This window comes from Sus scrofa, chromosome 10 (assembly GCF_054392235.1).
Source record: "Sus scrofa isolate SSC_HxYL_T2T_F1_AM1 chromosome 10, Sscrofa_HxYL_maternal_Yorkshire_Landrace_v2.0, whole genome shotgun sequence".
Lineage (NCBI taxonomy): Eukaryota > Metazoa > Chordata > Mammalia > Artiodactyla > Suidae > Sus > Sus scrofa.
The window spans coordinates 35,048,205-35,067,043 of NC_139392.1; the positions used below are offsets into that span (position 1 = coordinate 35,048,205).

An 18,839-nucleotide genomic window follows, 5' to 3' on the forward strand; every position below is an offset into this window, starting at 1 on the left:
GTATATTTTCAGTTACACAAACAGTCTAAAGTCACCATGGAAGTTCTAAGAGGAATGCTGTTGAAGAATCAGGAGAGGGTTAGAGAAAAGATAATAGTGAACTAGCCTTGAAATATGTGTCGGGTTTGAATAAAGGTGAGGAAGACAAGGGGGCATTTTCCATGTGCAGAGAGCAGCCAAGGCCATGCTGTTTGGTGGGGTTGGCCCATGGGCAGCCTGCCTAGGTGAGGTCACATCCCTCTCCAGAGCCAGAGCGGTTGTGCAGAGCGCCTGCGTGGGGGTTGCGTGCGTGCCATGGCGTCCGAGGGGGTTGCGTGCGTGCCCTGGCGTGCGTGGGGGTTGCGTGCGTGCCAGGGAAGGGAGCCCCCGGAGCGACTGCTGAGGGACACCGCCGCAAGCGAGCATGGGTGAAGGAGCTGAGGGCGTGAGCAGGGCTGCAGCGGGCAGGTCCAAGGTAGGTTTGTGTTTATCTTTTTGAGAAGGGAAGAGGGTGCCTAGGATGCTTGGGAAAAGGGGAGGGAAGGTCCCAGGAAGTGTTTGGGGGAAAGGTGCGTGGTTGGGGAGGGACCGGCTTCAGTGCAGGGCAGGTATGGGGGTTGAGTGCAGGAGGGTTAGCTGCGTGGAGGGGAAGGGAGCTCAGAGGGAATGGGGAGGGCCACCGCGAGCGTGGGGGAGGGAGGGTGAGGATGGCAGCGGAGCCCCAGCTGAGAGGTTGAAGTTAGGGTTAGTTTTGAGAGGCAGGAAGAGGGTGGATGGGATCCCTTGGAAAAGTGGAGGCGAGGTCCTAGGAAGGGTTGGGCCTGTGCGAGTGCGAGGAGCGTGGAGGCGGGCAGGCACCCCTTGCCCCCCGAGCGTGCGTGGGGGTTGCGTGGGTGCAGGGGAAGGGAGGCCGGAGGGAATGGAGAGGGACACGGAGAGCCTGGGGCCCTGCGGGGAGGTTGTGAGGGGCATTCTAGGGGATAGGTTCAAGGTAGGTTTTGGTGGCTGCTGCGGTGGTGGTGGTTTTTGTTGCTGGTTTTTGGTTTTTGGTTGGTTGTTGTGAAGGGGGAAGAGGGTGGAGGATGAGGACCCCTTAGCACATGGGAGCGGAAGGATGTCAGGAAAGGAGCCCAGAGGGGTTCGTGTGGGAATGGGCCAGGGCAGCTGGGAGGGGCTTGTGGGTAGTGCCTGAACAGAGGGGAAGGGAGAGCTGAAGGGAGTGCTGAGGGCCAGGGGAGCAGGGGGGGACTGAGGTAAGGCTGTCAGTGGAGTTCCAGCAGACAGGTTCAAGTGAGGTGTTTTTTGTTTTGGTTTTTGGCTTGCTGTGTGTGTTTGTTCGTTTGATTGTTTGTTTGAGAAGGGGGTAGAGGGGTGGGTAGGTTGGATGCCTTTGAGCTGATGGGGAAAGTTTCCAGGAAGGGGGGGGGGTGTGGGTGGGGGCAGAGAGGGGCGAGGGGGGCGGGGACGCGGTTGTGCAGAGCGCCTGCGTGGGGGTTGCGTGCGTGCCGTGGCGTGCGAGGGGGTTGCGTGCGTGCCGGGGAAGGGAGCCCCCGGAGCGACTGCTGAGGGACACCGCGGCGAGCGAGCATGGGTGAAGGAGCTGAGGGCGTGAGCAGGGCTGCAGCGGGCAGGTCCAAGGTAGGTTTGTGTTTATCTTTTTGAGAAGGGAAGAGGGTGCCTAGGATGCTTGGGAAAAGGGGAGGGAAGGTCCCAGGAAGTGTTTGGGGGAAAGGTGCTTGTTTTGGGCGGGAGGAGGGTGGCGGGGAGCGGCTTGGGGGCGGCGCAGTCGTGGGGGTTGTGTGCGTGCAGGGGAAGGGAGCGCGCAGGGACTGTGGAGGGCCACCGCGAGCGTGGGGGCGGGAGGTGAGGATGGCAGCGTAGCCCCAGCTATGTATAGATTTCTAAGGTATCTCCAGACTCTTCTCCATAGTGGCTGTACCAGTTTACATTCCCACCAGCAGTGCAGGTGGGTTCCCTTTTCTCCACAGCCCTTCCAGCACTTGTTCTTTGTGGTTTTATTAATGGTCATTCTGACTGGTGTGAGGTGATATCTCATGGTTGTTTTTTTAATTTGTATTTCTCTTATAATCAACGATGTTGAGCATTTTTTCATGTGTTTGTTGGCCGTCTGTGTATCTTCTTCGGAGAAATGTGTATTCAGGTCTTTTTCCCATTTTTCCATTGATTGATTGGTTTTTTTGCTGTTGGGTTGTATAAGTTGCTTATATATTCTAGAGATTAAGCCCTTGTCAGTTGCATCATTTGAAACTATCTTCTCCCATTCTGTAAGTTGTCTTTTTGTTTTGGGTTTCCTTTGCTGTTCAAAATCTTTTCAGTTTGGTTAGGTCCCATGGGTTTATTTTTGCTCTAATTTCTATTGCTTTGGGAGACTGACCTGAGAAAACATTCATGATGTTGATGTCAGAGAGTGTTTTGCCTATGTTTTCTTCTAGGAGTTTGATGGTGTCCTGTCGTATATTTAAGTCTTTCAGCCATTTTGATTTTATTTTTGTGCATGGTATGAGGGTGTGTTCTAGTTTCATTGCTTTGAATGCAGCTGTCTAGGTTTCCCATCAATGCATGCTGAATAGACTTTCCTTTTCCCATTTTATGTTCTTGCCTCCCTTGTCAAAGATTAATTGACCATAGGTGTCAGGGTTTATTTCCGGATTCTCTATTCTGTTCCATTGGTCTGTCTGTCTGTCTGTTTTGATACCAGTACCACACTGTTTTGATGACTGTGGCTTTGTAGTATTTCTTGAAGTCTGGGAGAGTTATGCCTCCTGCTTGGTTTTTGTTTCTCAGGATTGCTTTGGCGATTCTGGGTCTTTTGTGGTTCCATATAAAATTTTGGATTGTTTGTTCTAGTTCTGTGAAAAATGTCATGGGTAATTTGATCGAGATTGCAATGAATCTGTAGATTGCTTCTGGTAGAATGGCCATTTTCACAATATTGATTTTCCCAATCCAGGAGCATGGAATATCTTTCCATTTCTTTACATCTTCTTTGATTTCTTTGATTAAGGTTTTATAGTTCTCGGCATATAGGTCCTTTACCTCCTTGGTCAGGTGTATTCCGAGGTATTTGATTTTGTGAGGTGCAATTTTAAAAGGTATCGTACTTTTGTATTCCTTTTCTAATATTTCATTGCTGGTATACAGAAATGCAACTGACTTCTGAATGTTAATCTTATATCCTGCCACTTTGCTGAATTTATTAATCAGTTCAAGGAGTTTTGGGGTTGAGTCCTTAGGGTTTTCTAGGTATAGAATCATGTCATCTGCATACAGTGACAGCTTTAACACTTCTCTTCCTATATGGATGCCTTTTATTTCTTTTGTTTGTCTAATTGCTGTGGCTAAGACTTCCAAAACGATGTTGAAGAGCAGTGGTGAGAGTGGGCATCCCTGTCTTGTTCCAGATTTGAGTGAGAAGGCTTTCAGTTTTTCCCCATTGAGTATTATGTTTGCTGTGGGTTTATCATAAATGGCTTTGATTATATTCAGGAATGTTCCCTCTATACCCACTTTGGCGAGGGTCTTGATCATGAATGGATGTTGAACTTTGTCAAATGCTTTTTCTGCATCTATTGAGATGATCATATGATTTTTGACTTTTTTTTTGTGAATGTGGTGTATGATGCTGATTGATTTGCGTATGTTGAACCATCCTTGTGCACCTGGGATGAACCCAACCTGGTCATGGTGTATAATTTTTTTGATATGTTGTTGGATTCGGTTGGCTAAGATTTGGTTGAGAATTTTTGCATCTATACTCATCAATGATATTGGCTGATAGTTTTCTTTTTTGGTGGTATCTCTGTCTGGTTTTGGAATGAGGGTGATGGTGGCATCATAGAATGTCTTTGGCAGTATTCGTTCTTCTTCAACCTTTTGAAAGCGTTTAAGGAGGATGGGCACCAATTCCTCTTTATATGTTTGATAAAATTCGCCTGTGAATCCATCTGGTCCTGGACTTTTATTTGTAGGGAGTGATTTTATGACCTCTTCCATTTCATTTCTAGTGATGGGTCTGTTCAGTTGGTCTGTTTCTTCTTGATTCAGTTTTGGCAGGCTGTAAGATTCTAGAAAATTGTCCATTTCTTCCAGATTGTCAAACTTGTTGCCATATAGTTGTTCATAGTATTCTCTTATGGTTTTTTGTATTTCTGCAGTATCCGTTGTGATTTCTCCTTTTTCATTTATAATTTTGTTTATTTGGGTTCTTTCTCTCCTCTTTTTAGTGAGTCTGGCCAGGGGTTTGTCAATTTTGTTCACCGTTTCAAAGAACCAGCTCTTGGTTTTATTAATTTTCTCTATTGTTTTTTGAATCTCTATTTTATTGATTTCTTCATTGATCTTTAGAATTTCCTTCCTTCTGCTGACTTTAGGACTTTTTTGTTCTTCTTTTTCTAATTCGTTTAGGTGGAGGGTTAAGTTGTCCATTTGGGATCTTTCTTCTTTTTTGAGAAAGGCCTGTATTGCTATAAATTTCCCTCTGAGCACTGCTTTCGCAGCATCCCATAGATTTTGAGAGGTTGTGTCTTCATTATCATTTGTTTCAAGGTAGTTTTTAATTTCCTTCTTGATTTCTTCATTGACCCATTGGTTTTTAAGTAGCATGTTGTTTAGTGTCCATGGAGTAGGTTTTTTCTCTTTGCTTTTCCCATGGTTGATTTCTAAGTTCATGGCATTGTGGTCAGAGAAGATACTTGAGATAATTTCTATGCTCCTAAATTTATTGAGATTCGCTTTATGTCCCAATATGTGATCGATTCTTGAGAATGTTCCATGAGCATTTGAAAAGAATGTGTATTCTGATTTTTTTGGATGTAGTGTCCTGAAGATATCAATGAAGTCTAACTTTTCTATTGTTTCCTTTAGGATCTCTGTTGCTTTATTGGTTTTCTGTCTAGAGGATCTGTCCATTGATGTGAGGGGGGTGTTTAGGTCTCCTACTATGATTGTATTCTCATCAATATCTCCCTTTATGTCTGTTAATATTTGTTGTATGTATCTGGGTGCTCCTATGTTTGGGGCATATATGTTGATGATAGTAACATCCTCTCCTTGGATGGATCCCTTAATCATTAAGTAGTGTCCTTCTTTGTCTTTCTTTATGTCTTTTGTTTTAAAGTCTATTTTGTCTGATATGAGCGTTGCGACTCCTACTTTAGTGTCATGTCTATTGACGTGAAATACTTTTCCCCACCCTTTCACTTTCAATCTATATGTATCTTTTGTCCTAAGGTGAGTTTCTTGTAGGCAGCATATTGAAGGTTTTTGCCTTTTTATCCACTCAGCCACTCTGTGTCTTTTGATTGGGGCATTCAGTCCATTGACATTTAAGGTGATAAATTGATAGATGATTATTTATTGCCATTTGAACCTCGTGTTCCAGTTGATTCTATGGTTCTCCATTCTTCCTTTCTTTTTTTTTTTTTTTTTTTTTTTTTTTGTTGGATGGTCTCCTGTTATTATCTGCTTGAGTGTATTTTTTTTTTTCATTTTTTGTAAATGCAATATTTGGTTTTGGCTTGTGGTTGCCCTGTTTTTTAAGTATGCTAACCCCTTCCCATAATTGTGTGTTTTAGCCTGATGGTCCTGTAAGTTCAAACACTTCATTACTATATTAAAAATTAAGAAGAGAGACATACATACAAACAAAAAGGGTTATTTACCTCCTAACATCCCTTGCCCACATTTTGTGGTTTTGATGACTCTTTTATTTTTTTCTTTTTAATTTTATTTTGTTTGAAGTATGTTCATGATTAAATCTGTATGCTGGCTTATTTGAGTGACTGCTCTCTGATTGCAATTTCCTCAGTCCTAGTTCTTCCTCTTCTTCTTCTTCTTTTTTTTTTCTTTTCTTTTTTCTTCCCTTTCCTTCCTTTTTGGTTTAGAGAAGCTCTTTCAAAATTTCCTTTAACCTGGGTTTTGTGTTGCTGTATTCTTTAAGTTTTTGTTTGTTGGGAAAAATTTTTATTTCCCCTTCTATTTTAAATGATATTCTTGCTGGATAAAGTATTCTAGGTTGCATATGTTTTCCTTGTAGCACTTTAAATATCTCTTGCCATTCCCTCCTGGCCTGTAGTGTTTCTGTAGAGAAATCAGCTGATATTCTTATGGGGGTTCCCTTGTAGGTAACATTCTGTTTTTCTCTTGCTGCCTTTAGGATCCTCTCTTTATCACTAACTTTTGCCATTTTTATTATGATGTGTGTTGGTGTGGGTCTGTTTGGGTTCAGTTTGTTTGGGGCCCTCTGTGCTTCTTGTATCTTGAACCCAGTATCCTTTAGATTTGGGAAGTTTCCATCGATAATTTCTTCAAATATATTTTCCATTCCCTTATCATCTTCTACTCCTTCTGGAATTCCTATTATGCGTAGATTGGCCAGCTTTCTATTATCCCATAGGTCTCTTATATTGCTTTCCAGTTTTTTGATTCGGTTTTCTGTCTGTTGACCGGATTGAGTGATTTCCATTATTCTATCTTCCATATCACTGATTTGTTCTTCTGCATTATTCATTCTGGTTTTTACTGCCGTTAGTTCAGTTTGCGTCTCTGCAAATGAATGTTCTAGTTTCTCTTGGCTCCTCCTTATATTTTCTAGTTCCTTTCTGAGGGTATCTGCGTTACTGTTCATATCTTCTCTTAATTCCTTCAGTATTTTCCCTATTTCTCTTTTGAACTCCAGGTCTGTCAGACTGCAGAGATCTGTTTCATTGTTGACTGTTTGAGGTGAGTTCTCCTGTTGGTTTGACTGGGGGTGGTTTCTCAGCTTCTTCATCTTGCTTGTTGTTTTCTTTCTCCTTTTGGAGTTGTACTCTCCGTGATCGGGTAGTGTTTGCCTTGTCACTACCGTGGAATATTTCCTGAGGGCTGGCGTTGTTGGTCAATCTTTTTTAAGGCAGTGTGGCTTTTCTGGAGTGTTGATGGGGCTAACAGTGTTTCTTTGAAGCAATGGAGGACTTCCTGAGGGCAGACAGGACTGGGAGGTCCACCCCACGATGGTAGCAGATTTCACTTGGTCATGCAGAGCTTGCTCTGGTGTTTTTAGGCTGTGGGGTTCTTGCAGGGAGTTGGCGGTGTTGGGCAGCTGCTCTTCAGGGGTGCATCACCCCCTGGGGGCTGGAGAAGCTATCTGGGTCACTGAGAACCTGAGAGGCTCTTCCCTAGGGCAGCCCAACTCAGAAGGACAGCCTGAGGATGTAGGTGAATCTTTTCACAGTCTGGCTGAGCTTGTTGCAGCTTTTCTGGGCCGCAGGGGCCCTTCCAGGGGGCTGGTGGTGCTGAGCAGTTATTTCACGGGAGTGGGGCATCCCCTGGGAGCTTGGGCGGGTAGCAGGGCCCTTGGAGACCCAAGAGGCTCCTCCCCAGGGCAGCCCGACTCAGAAAAACCATCTGAGATCTTTTCCCAACTCGGCCAGGCTTGTTGCAGCTTTTCTGTGCTGCAGGGGGTGCTGCCTGGAGCTGGCAGTCCTATGCAGCTGGTCCACTAGGTCTCAGCACCCCCTGGGGGCTTGGGCGGGTAGCAGGGCCCTTGGAGACCCAAGAGGCTCCTCCCCAGGGCAGCCCGACTCAGAAAAACCGTCTGAGATCTTTTCCCAACTCAGCCAGGCTTGTTGCAGCTTTTCTGGGCTGCAGGGGGTCCTGCCTGGAGCTGGCAGTCCTATGCAGCGGGTCCACTAGCTCTCAGCACCCCCTGGGGGCCTGGGCGGGTAGCAAGGCCCTTGGAGACCCAAGAGGCTCCTCCCCGGGGCAGCCCGTCTCAGAAAAACCGTCAGAGAATTAGGCCGATCTATTCACAGTCTGGCTAGGCTTGTTCTAGCTTTTCTGGGCTGCAGGCCTTTTCTAGGGTGCTGGTGGTGTTTGGTGCTGCTCTGCAGAAGTGTAGCCCCTCCAAAGGGCAAGCAGGCCTGTGCAGGGACAGCCCCTGTGGTGGTAGGCTTCAGGCAATTGTTGAGACCAGCCCTCCTGGATGGCAGGTTGCCCCAGGTCCAGCGAGAGCATAGGGGGTGGTGGGGGCGGGGGGGATGCACTGGGAAGCGCAGCTTTCTGCTAGCTAGCGGACCTGTAAGCTTGCTGTGGTGTGGGGGGTATTCTATGGGGACCCACCCCTTCTTCTCTCCCCTCCCCAGCACGGGTGCAGACCAGGCTCTTCTCCCAGGTTCCCTCTGAGGCGGCTTTCCACTTCCCCGCCCTTAGAGTATTGCTCCCTTCCTCTGCGACAGCTTTGTTTTCTAGTCTCCCAGGCAGTCTCTGCCCCTTCAAATGGTTTAGAGACCTCCCAAGCAGTTTCCGCTCTGCCCCGCCCCCTAGCCCGGGGACTAATCTCTGGAGCCAAGGTCTTGGTACCCAGCCCCCACCCAGGCGTCCCCCGGCCTCCTCTCGGGGACTAACCTTCAGAGGCAAGGTCTCGGTGCCCAGCCCCCAACCAGGCGTCTCAATTTTTGGTGACTTTGCCCGTAGTTCAGATGGTCCGTTGGGTTCTTGATGGGTTTTTCCGTACTCCAACTTACTGACTGCTACACTCTTCTCTGCATCTGGAGATTCCTCCGGTTCGTTTGATCTTTCCCCCGTGTAGGTGACTTTCCAGGGTGCGGGATCCCTTTCTCCTCCGCAGTTCCCTTTCGGGAGCGCCCATCCCACTCGGATTCACCTTCTCTCACTCTCCTCTTTTCTCCCGTTCTGCCCAATAATTTCACGAACTTCTTGCCGTTATTGGAGTTTAGGTTCCTCTGCCAGCGATTGGTTGCTGTTCTGTGTGAGTCATTTCTTCTGTAGATGTGCTTTTTTTGTTGTGTTTGTGTGAGAGGGCGAGCGTGTCCCCCTACTCCTCCGCCATCTTGTCCTCCCGTATCGGATTTTTCTTATTCTTTAGCTCACCTTTAGTCCTTTACCCTAAGGAATAATCATACTTTGCATCTCTGCAGAAAGTTTTGTAGCAACCTAAGACTGTAAAATAAGACTTTGGCTAAAAAATGGTCTGTATCAATAAAACGGAAATTTATGTAGTGATGTATAATGATATTTTAGAAAATAATGTCAGGTTCATGATGCATTGTTATGGAAAAACAAAGGTTACAATAAAACACTATGTAAAGCAAGACCTGTTATTTTAAACATACAAATCAGAAAATAGAGGCTAGCATACAGAGAAGACTAGAAAGAAATTTATCAAAATATTAATAGTGATTATCTATGGGTAGTGGATTTCCTAGTATTTTTTTTTGTTTTGTTTTCCCTGTGCAACTAGATATTCCAAATGAACATTATGTTATCATTATAATTAATAAATTATTAAAAAATGCTGCCTTGAACATTGATAATATTTATTTGTGACAGTGTTATTTTACTGTTAGCTTATTTAATATTCTACTGTATCTTTTGGCTCCTAAAGTAACTCTTCCTTGAGAAAGTTAATTGAGCTGTTAGGTATGTAAACTTAGTATCTCAGGCTGTGTATAACTTCAGTTCAGGTCCTTTATATTGGTGGGTAAATTTAACCTTTGATAGACTTATCTATTGTCTTACTCAAAGTAGTTTCTTCAATAAAATTAGAATTTTCTATTTTACTTTAACCGATCATTTGGGAACTAGAGTAAAGTAATCCTTACTGAAGTTATCTTTAATTTTACTTTTCTAAAAGGAGTTGAATAAAGTCACTACTCAACTGGCTCAGGTCACTACACATTTGCAGGATAAGCAAGAATATGGCAGTCAGGTGAAAAGTCATCTTAAAGAATATAAAGAGAAACATCTCTCTTTAGAACAGAAAACTGAAGAATTAGAAGGTCAAATTAGGGTTTGTATAAAAGAAACTGAATTTCGCCATATTTTCTGTTCCTGTAGCAATGTAATTGATGACTCAGATGGAATCTAAGATTTCAAACTTTCAAACAAAGGTTAAGCTGTGATGTAAAAGTTTTAAAAATTAAAAAAAAAGAAAGATTTCTCATCATGGTGCAGGGGTTAACAAATCCGACGAGGAACCAAGAGGTTGCGGGTTCGGTCCCTGCCCTTGCTCAGTGGGTTAAGGATCCGGCGTTGCCATGAGTTGTGGTGTAGGTCGCAGATGCAGCTCGGATTCCATGCTGCTGTGGCTCTGGCGTACGTAGGCCAGCAGCTACAGCTCCGATCAGACCCCTAGCGTGGGAACCTCCATATGCCACGGGAGCTGCCCAAGAAATAGCAAAGAGACAAAAATAAATTAAATAAATAAATAAATAAATAAATAAATAAATATATAAATGGAGTTCCCATCGTGGCGCAGCAGAAATGAGTCCAACTAGGAACTATGAAGTTTCAGGTTCAATCCCTGGCCTTGCTCAGTGGGTTAAGGATCTGGCGTTGCCATGAGCTGTGGCGTAGGTTGCAGATTTGGCTTGGATTTGATGTTGCTGTAGGCTGTGACATTGCTAGGTGTAGGCTATAGCTCTGATTTGACCCCTAGCCTGGGAACCAAAAAAAATTACCTGTGCTTTTTCTTGTTTGATTTTTGAATTCCATCTTTACTTTTAACTTCTTTGTTAAAGGAGGGCTTTTGCAAATAGCAGTTAACATATATACTGGTTCCATGGTATGTGTAAATATTTCAAAGAGACAGCCAACCAGGGATCTACTCTGTAATTATGAGGAACTTATTTTTTGTTTTGCTATATCATTCCTGTCTCTTTCCCTCTTTATTCCAGTATAATATTCAGGGATGGCATATTTCTTCCTATTTTAAACTTTACATTTATACTCTTTGGGTTTTGTTTCTAATTTAATATCATTTAAATTTATTATAATTTACACTATGGTAAACTTCTTTCTTTAATACAACTCCAGATGAAAGTTTGGAGCTAAAGAGATTAAGTGGCTACACATATGAGAGAAGGATTTGACCTGAGTCCCTTGTCCTTTAAATTAAAACTGCTGTAAGTTAAAAATTTCTCAAGTTACTATATATATAAGTTATACCTCCACTGTCAGATAAAGCACTTCTGTACAACTGTAGAATCCTGGGCTTTGAATTTGTATACATCCACATCCACATCAGTATAACGTGGAAGAAGAAAATTACATTTTCAGATCTTCTCTGCATTCCTTTTTTTATTTTCTTTATGGTCAATAACATGGCATGACAAATTACTCGACATAATGGTTGAAAAAAACAAAAAACTAATTTTTTAGATGAAGGCGTCTCATGAGAAGTCTATTTAAGTATCTTTTAAAAATAGTTATTTAGAACCAATAATATTTATTGTAACCTATCACAACATTGGATATTAGATATTTTTTCTAATCATTGTTTTAGGACGTATTCCATCTGTTACATAGAATTAACATAGTTACATTGAGTGTCAAATATAAGCCTTGAGTAAGAACTACAGGTACCTAGATTGGCTTATAAAATATTTAGGGCACAAAATTTTTTACTGCTATACAAGAAAATGTCTTGCTCATAGATTTTTGAACTATGTACTTAACAGTTTGACTTTTTTTTGGCTTCACCTATGGAATGTGGAAGGGCCTCAGCCAGGGATCAAACTTGCACCACCGCAGCAACCTGAGCTGCAGCAGTGACAATGCCGGATCCTTAATCTGCTGAGCCATTAGGGAACTCCTGACTTTTGTGAATTTGTAAAAGTGCCCACAGTTATATCTACATGAATGACACAAAAATCACACTGTGAAGAACAATGATCTCTAGATGAAGAGATTGAAGAAGCAAAATCAGAAGTTTAATTGGTTTTATGTTTAGGGTCAATAGGTGTTAATGAGAAGGATGACATGACAACTGCATTTTAGTTGTGAATAGTTCTAATTATCTCAGTATTATTAACTGTGATTATAAAGGAGTACATATTTTAAGTGGGCCCATGTGTGAACCTGTTACTTAGTTTTTTCGGACTTTAGTTAATAAATTTTACGCAGGTAACAAATATAATTATTTTAAGTTTTTCTCTTAGAGTTAATTTTGAAAATTAAAAACTCAGTGACTGCTTCTCCTATAGGAAGCCTGCTGCTAGGTTTTCTTAAATATTCCATGATAAATGGCAGCTTTATTCAGTGAAAGCTTCAGAGTGTATTTTTTATTATAACAGATATTTTTGGCTATTTTTGTGTGTTATGTCAACACCAGTTTGAATGTAAACAAAAGTGGTATAATGTTATAGTAGATAATTGACATTAAAGTTGTTATTATATTTCTTCAATAGAAATTGGAAGCTGATTCACTTGAAGTTAAAGCAAGCAAGGAGCAAGCTTTGCAGGATCTACAACAGCAAAGACAACTGAACACAGATTTAGAGCTTAGAGCTACAGAATTGAGTAAACAAGTTGAAGTGGAGAAAGAAACATAAGCTTAATGACTTAAGGGGGAGCATTGTAAACTAAGAATTAACATATTTTTAAGATTTCAATTTTATCATCACATCTTTAAGGATTTACTTGATTCTATAAACTGCTTATATTAACATGAATAAAAATAAATCCATATAATATGGTTAAATAGGAGGGCTTGTTACCAGTCACATTTCAGCAGACTTTGTCTTTAAATGCCAAATATTCCATTCCGACTGTGTTGACGGACTTGATCTGTGGCAAGAGCATGAAGATTTTTGACTCTCAGTAGTAAAGATGGAAGTTGGGTGCGTGGGAAAGTTACCTTTCAGAGAAATGAAATAAAACCCATCAATAATTAAGTTGTTTTACACCTTCATGGTTGCATCCTTGTTTTGGGAGGGATGACAAAATTTTTTTGTTCTCATATCTAGTACATTGGGTCCTGATACTGTGAATTTGAGGATATACAGGTGCAAATGGCATTTCTTCTCACTGATAACATCATAGTTTCCAGTGCTGACGTTTGGAGAGTACACCTGATCCTTTGTATCACCCACTAACTTGGTTGTCACCTCTGGAAGCCAGTCATGTGTCTTTGAAGGTGACCTCTGAGTTGCTTCTTGTTCTCTTTCCCAAGGACACTTATGGGATCAGTGGTTCTTTCCACTTCTACTAAGGTTTTTTTTGTTTGTTTTTTTTTTTTTTTCCCTTTATACGAACATTTCCTATGTTGGGTCCTGCCTTTCTAGAGTACTACCTAAGAAAGGCAAGCTAGGTAAACATATCTAGAGTTTGACTAAACCCTCAACCTTGGTTGAAAGGCTCAGCCCACATAACAGGGCACAGGGCCCCCCTTTCTCAAGGGCCACTGATGCTATTCAAGCCCACCAACTTCCATCTTATATTTTCATTCCTCTGCAGTTTAATATATTTTCAAATATCTTTTGTGATTTCTTCTTTGATCATGGTTAGTTAGAAGTATTTTGTTTACTTGTCAAATATTTGGGATTCTTGTAGATATCTTACTGTTACTGGTTTCTCATTTAATTCCACTGAGGTCAGAGAACATACTCAGACTTTTCCAACTGTTTTATTTAGGGCCCAGTATATGGCTTATCTTGGTTAATTTTCCATGGGTACACATATGTGTTGTTGGGTAAAGTATTCCATAAATATCAATTGGGTTGAGGTAGTTGATAATATTGTTCTAATCTTCCATATCCTTGCCATTTTTTCCCTTCTGGTCATTTCTATCAGTTTCTGAGAACGGAGTGTTAAGGTTTCCCAGATCATGTGTGGTTTTTTTTTTTTCATTTTGATTTGTTTTGTTTTTTTATTACTAAGTGACTTTAAAAAAACAGCTAAGTTTTGCAGTCACTATGAAGGCCTTTATTTCTATTGCTGTCTTTGATTCACATAGTCATATGATTTTATAATAATTATTTGTGGGAAAGTTAAATAGCATAGTGAATAAATATATCAAGTCCTAATTTCAAGGTTGCTTGACATGGATTTTAATTATATTAAAATGGTAAAGTAATAATTAGTACAATGACTTTTCTGTTTAGACCTTTAAAAATCAGTGCGGTACAGGATCCTATGAATGTAGTTCACTTTTCTAGCTACTTTTTAGAAAGTAAAAGTAAGTTTCTGGGACTAAAAGTTAGAAATTTTCAAGGTATATGTGCAGCTCTGGTATTGTATTAATACCTAACTTCAATTATGTGGCTGATATAGCTTTTAATAATCTCTCTTTAACATATTGTTCAATTTATAGTAAGTACATTGATGGTAAAATACACTAGAAAGAGGATACATTCTAGAAATACTACTTTGCATCTGGTTTTATTTTCTCTTTAGAAACTTGTTGATCTTTAATATGTGCTTTTCCTTTGATATGCATATAAACATAATTGTATTCATTTTATGAAAAGAGAAGTCTTTAACTCTTACAGCAATATGTGCATTTCCTTATTCTTATAAATTTTTACTGATTTAGCTACAGAAAGCATTTTTTAAGGGGCAAATAATAACAAATCTCTTACATAATCTGCTAGGTTCTAAGATTACAATAAATCTTTTGTCCTTCCTCTATCTGAAATGAGATATTCTTCTATTTTTTTCCTACTTACCTTATGTGTTTTGAAGTTTAAGTCGTTTCAAAGATATAATGTGTTTTATGTTTTCAAGGAAGGAGGCAAATTTCTGTATGTTCAGGGGTTAATAGGTTCTTTAGAGTACAGGGAAAACTTTTCTGGCTGTCGTAGGCTAGGTTTGCTCTATGCACAGTTTTCTTTGGGGATTAAGTCAGGGGCGTTAGATGGTCTTGACTTTACCACTAATTTATTTACTTGAGGTAAATCTTCTTTATCTGTTAAATAGTCAGAACAGATGTTCTACGGCATTTTTTTGGTTGTGTGGTTTTATTATTTTTTGACTAAATTTTTTTTGCTTTTTTTAAAAAAAAAATTACAGTTAATTTATAATGTTGTACCAACTTCTGCTGTACAGAAAAGTGACCCAGTCATATACATGTATATATACATACACACACACATATATACATATTACTTTTCTTATATTATCTTCCAAGATATAGTTCCCTGAGACTTGATATAGTTCCTGTGTTATACAATAGGACCTCATTGCTTATCCATTCTAAATGTAATAGTTTGCTTCTACTAACCTCAAACTCCCAGTCTGTCCCATTTCCCCTTGGCAACCACAAATCTGTAAGTCTGGGAGTCTGTTACTCTTTTGTAGATAGGTTCATTTTGTGCCATTTTTTTGAGGGGGGAGGGGCTGCCCATGGAGCTGCTGGGCCAGAGATCAGATTTAAGCTGCAGCTGAGACCTATGCCTCAGCTGCACCAATGCTGGATCCTTTAACCCACTGTGCTGGGCCAAGGATTGAACCTGCATCCTACCAATTCCATTGCGCCACAGTGGGAACTCCTGTGCCGTATTTCAGATTCTGCGTTTAAATGAAATAGGGTATTTGTCTTCCTCTTTTTTCTTAATTTCACTTGGTATGAGAATCTCTTGTTCCATATGTGTTGCTACAAATGGCATTACTTCATTCATTTTTATGGCTGAGTAGTATTCCATTGTATATATGTACCATATCTTCTTAATCCATTAATCTGTAGATGGACATTTAAGTTGTTTCCATGTCATGGCTATCGTGAATAGTGCTGCAGTGAACATGGGAGTGCATTTATCTTTTTGAATGAAAGTTTTGTCTCGATATATGGCCAGGAATAGGACTGCTGGGTCATATGGTAGTTCTGTATTGAGTTTTCTGAGGAATCTCCATATTATTGAACCTCCATGGTGGTTGTACCAATTTACATTCTCACCAACAGTGTAGGAAGGTGCCCTTTTCTCCACACCCTCTCCAGCCTTTGCTATTTGTAGACTTACTAATGATGGCCATTCTGACTGGTGTGAGGTGGTACTGGCTTGATACATTAAATTATTATTTTTACTTCTTAAGGATACAAAAAAGTTTAAAAAAGTAATAATTTATTTTGAAAGGTAAATTAGAGGTGATAAATTATGCATTATTAAATTTTTTCTTAAATAGCATATCCAGTACAAAGTTGGATCTACAGAAGAAATCTGAAGCACTTGAAAATATTAAGCAAGTGCTTACCAAGCAAGAAGAAGGAAAAAAAAATCCTTAAACAAGAAAATAGAAAATTTAAGTCAAAATGCAAAAATGCAGCAGGAAGAATTGAATAACAAAATTCAAGCAGCAGTGACAGAACTACACAAAGTGAAGATGGAGAAAGAAACTCTAGTAACAGAGCTTTCTGGAGCAAAAGAGGAATTATCAAAAGTTTCTGATTCTTTGAAGAACTCCAGAAGTGAATTTGAAAAGGAAAGTCAGAAGGGAAAAGCTGCTATATTAGATATGGTTAGTTGTTTGTATTTACTTTTTTTTTTAAGCAGAAGTGATAATATTTAAAATGTACTGATTCTTCTGCCTAATTCATATTTGACATTTTCTTTTTTGCTTTATAGGGCCACACCCATGGCATGTGAAAATTCCCACAGGAGGGGTTGGATTGGAGCCACAGCTGCAGGCCTACAACACAGCCACAGCAATGTGGGATCTGAGCTGCATCTGTGACCTACACAACAGCTCATGGCAATGCCAGATCCTTAACCCACTGGGTGAGGCAAAGGCCAGGGATCAAACCCGTACCGTCATGGTTACTAGTTGGATTCATTTCTGCCAAGCCACAATGGAAACTCCTAAAAAAAAGATTTTCATGTTACTTTTATGTTCCTTTCTGTTTGGAGAAAACATCTATCTGTACACATTCCCTCTTAAAGTATATGTGATTATTTTTATTTATCATTTCAACACTTTCTTTTTAAGAATTTCCTTGCTTCCTTTTTTTTGAAGCATATTATTCTACGTTTAAAATAGCATAATTTGGAATTACCTGGTGGCTCAGGGAGTTAAGGATCCAGCATTGTCATTGCTGTGGCTTGGGTCATTGCCGTGGTGTGCATGGGTTTGATCCCTGGCCAGAGAACTTTTGCACACCACAGATGTGATCAAAAAAACCAAACCATATCCACAACCACATAAGTTATTTAATTTAATTAATTCTGTGACAAAAAATGTGGCTTCCAAACCAAAGTTTTCTAAAATCTTGCCCAAATACTATCTAAATTATTTATTGTGACTCTTGGTTGATGATTGAAACACTTAGCCTTTTCCTGTTCCTCCTTCCTTACTGCTATAATACTTGCCTGTTTTTATTAATGAAATGGGATTATTTTGTCCCATCTTCAATGATCAGCAATTCTGGTTTATTTCCTTCTAACGACCTTATAAGCTTGTAAACCAAAAGTCTTATTTTACTACAGATATTTTCGGCATAATATAGTTTCCATTTTTTTAGGAGAAAACCTGCAAAGATTTAAAGCATCACCTTGAAGTACAGATAGAATGCGCACATAAGGAACAGAATGAACTGAAAAACTCACTTGAAAAAGAGGAGCTAAGATTTTCTTTTTCTGTAACAAAATATGTTATAGCATAATAAGGTATTTATATTTTCAAAATATTTTCAGTGATAATTAGGTCAAAAGAAGGTTTATTTCATTTGTGTTCTACCCACTACTAAAAAGAGTTAACCTAGTTTTTGATAAGAGGCCTAAAATAAAAGTAGTTAATTAAAGATGGAAAATTGAGTAATCTAACTATAGAGTTATAATTAGATAATTTAGATTAAGGCAGACTACTATGGATAAAAAAAAGTCTTGATAGGCTTTCCATAGAAATGAAATTTTAAGGGCAATTTCATGGACATTGATATTAATATATTTGATAATGGTTGTTTAACAATGAAGAGATTTGTTGGCGTTCCTGTCATGGCTCAATGGTTAACAAACCCGACTAGTGTCTATGAGGATGCAGGTTTGATCCCTGGCCTCGCTTCGTGGGTTAAGGATCCAGCGTTGCCATGAGCTGTGGTGTAGGTTGCAGATACAGCTTGGATCTGCTGTTGCTGTAGCTGTGGTGGAGACAGGCATTTACAGCTCCGATTTGACCCCTAGCCTGGGAATCTCCATGTGCCACAAGTGCGGCCCTAAAAAGACAAAAAAAAAAAAAAAAAGATTTTCTGTGGTTAATACTTCTGTTGTTCTCCATCAAAAGAAGCAAGAGTATAATATACATTAAGCGAGTATAGTAATATGTTGCTATTTTTTCTGAAGGCATACCTCCAGCAGCCAGAGTCCAGGCATGTAGCTTTCTAGAGATCTGATTTGATAAAGTAGTGAAACCTGGTCCTGACACATCTGTAGTGTTGTGTTCTGGTTGTTGCTTGAAAGAAGACACCTGTGTTTTAGATGCCAACATGTAACTGGCAAAATTATGGTGGTTTAGTGTATAAGTTCTGAATCCAGATTGTCCAGATTTATATCCTGGTTGTGCCACTTAATAGCTGTGCTGTCTTGCCTTGTCTTAGGCTGACAACTTGATCTCTCTGTGTTCCAGTTTTCTCAGTAGAAGATAAGGCTAATAAGAGAATGTTCACTATAGAATTATTTTGAGAAATAAATTGGTTAATATATTTCAAAGTGCTTAGAAAACCAGCTTAACAAAATAAATGGTCAAATGTTAGCTATTACTTTGTCATTGGTTATCATAACCAGTGGTACTTGTTAATCATTATTGTTATACTACCTGATTCCTGCTTTGCACAAAATATTTCCCTTTGTGTTGGAGATAAGCTGAAGCACTGAATTTTTTTCAAAAGTTACTCAGAATACGGTCAAATTGCTCAAATTATGTTCATAGTGAAATATGCATAAAACATGAAACATGACCTTAGCTAGAAATGTCGGAGAATGTGTAGTTCTCCTTGGCCACAGAGGAACCTCTCTTAGCTTCTATATGATGTCTAATTTTGAACAGAACTATATCCTAGTAGATTGTAAAAAGAAGGTATTAACAAAATATTCCTCAGATCTCTAAATGACAAATTGTGTGCGGTATAGTTTAGT

The 18,839-nt window shown here is 40.1% G+C and overlaps 1 protein-coding gene across 4 annotated transcripts in view; it reads left to right on the forward strand.

Moving 5' to 3' along the window:
* Positions 1–1,451: 1,451 nt before the first annotated feature.
* The window catches only part of LOC146398969 (uncharacterized), a 91,608-nt gene continuing 74,220 nt past the window's right edge, over positions 1,452–18,839 (forward strand). For 2 of the 4 annotated variants that reach the window (XM_084980910.1, XM_084980911.1), the window contains exon 1: positions 1,546–1,617. The gene's annotated coding sequence lies outside the window, so the exon portion shown is untranslated. Of the gene's footprint in view, positions 1,618–15,897; positions 16,231–17,230; positions 17,376–18,839 lie in introns of all 4 variants that reach the window. The other 2 variants (XM_084980912.1, XM_084980913.1) reach the window with 2 other exon arrangements.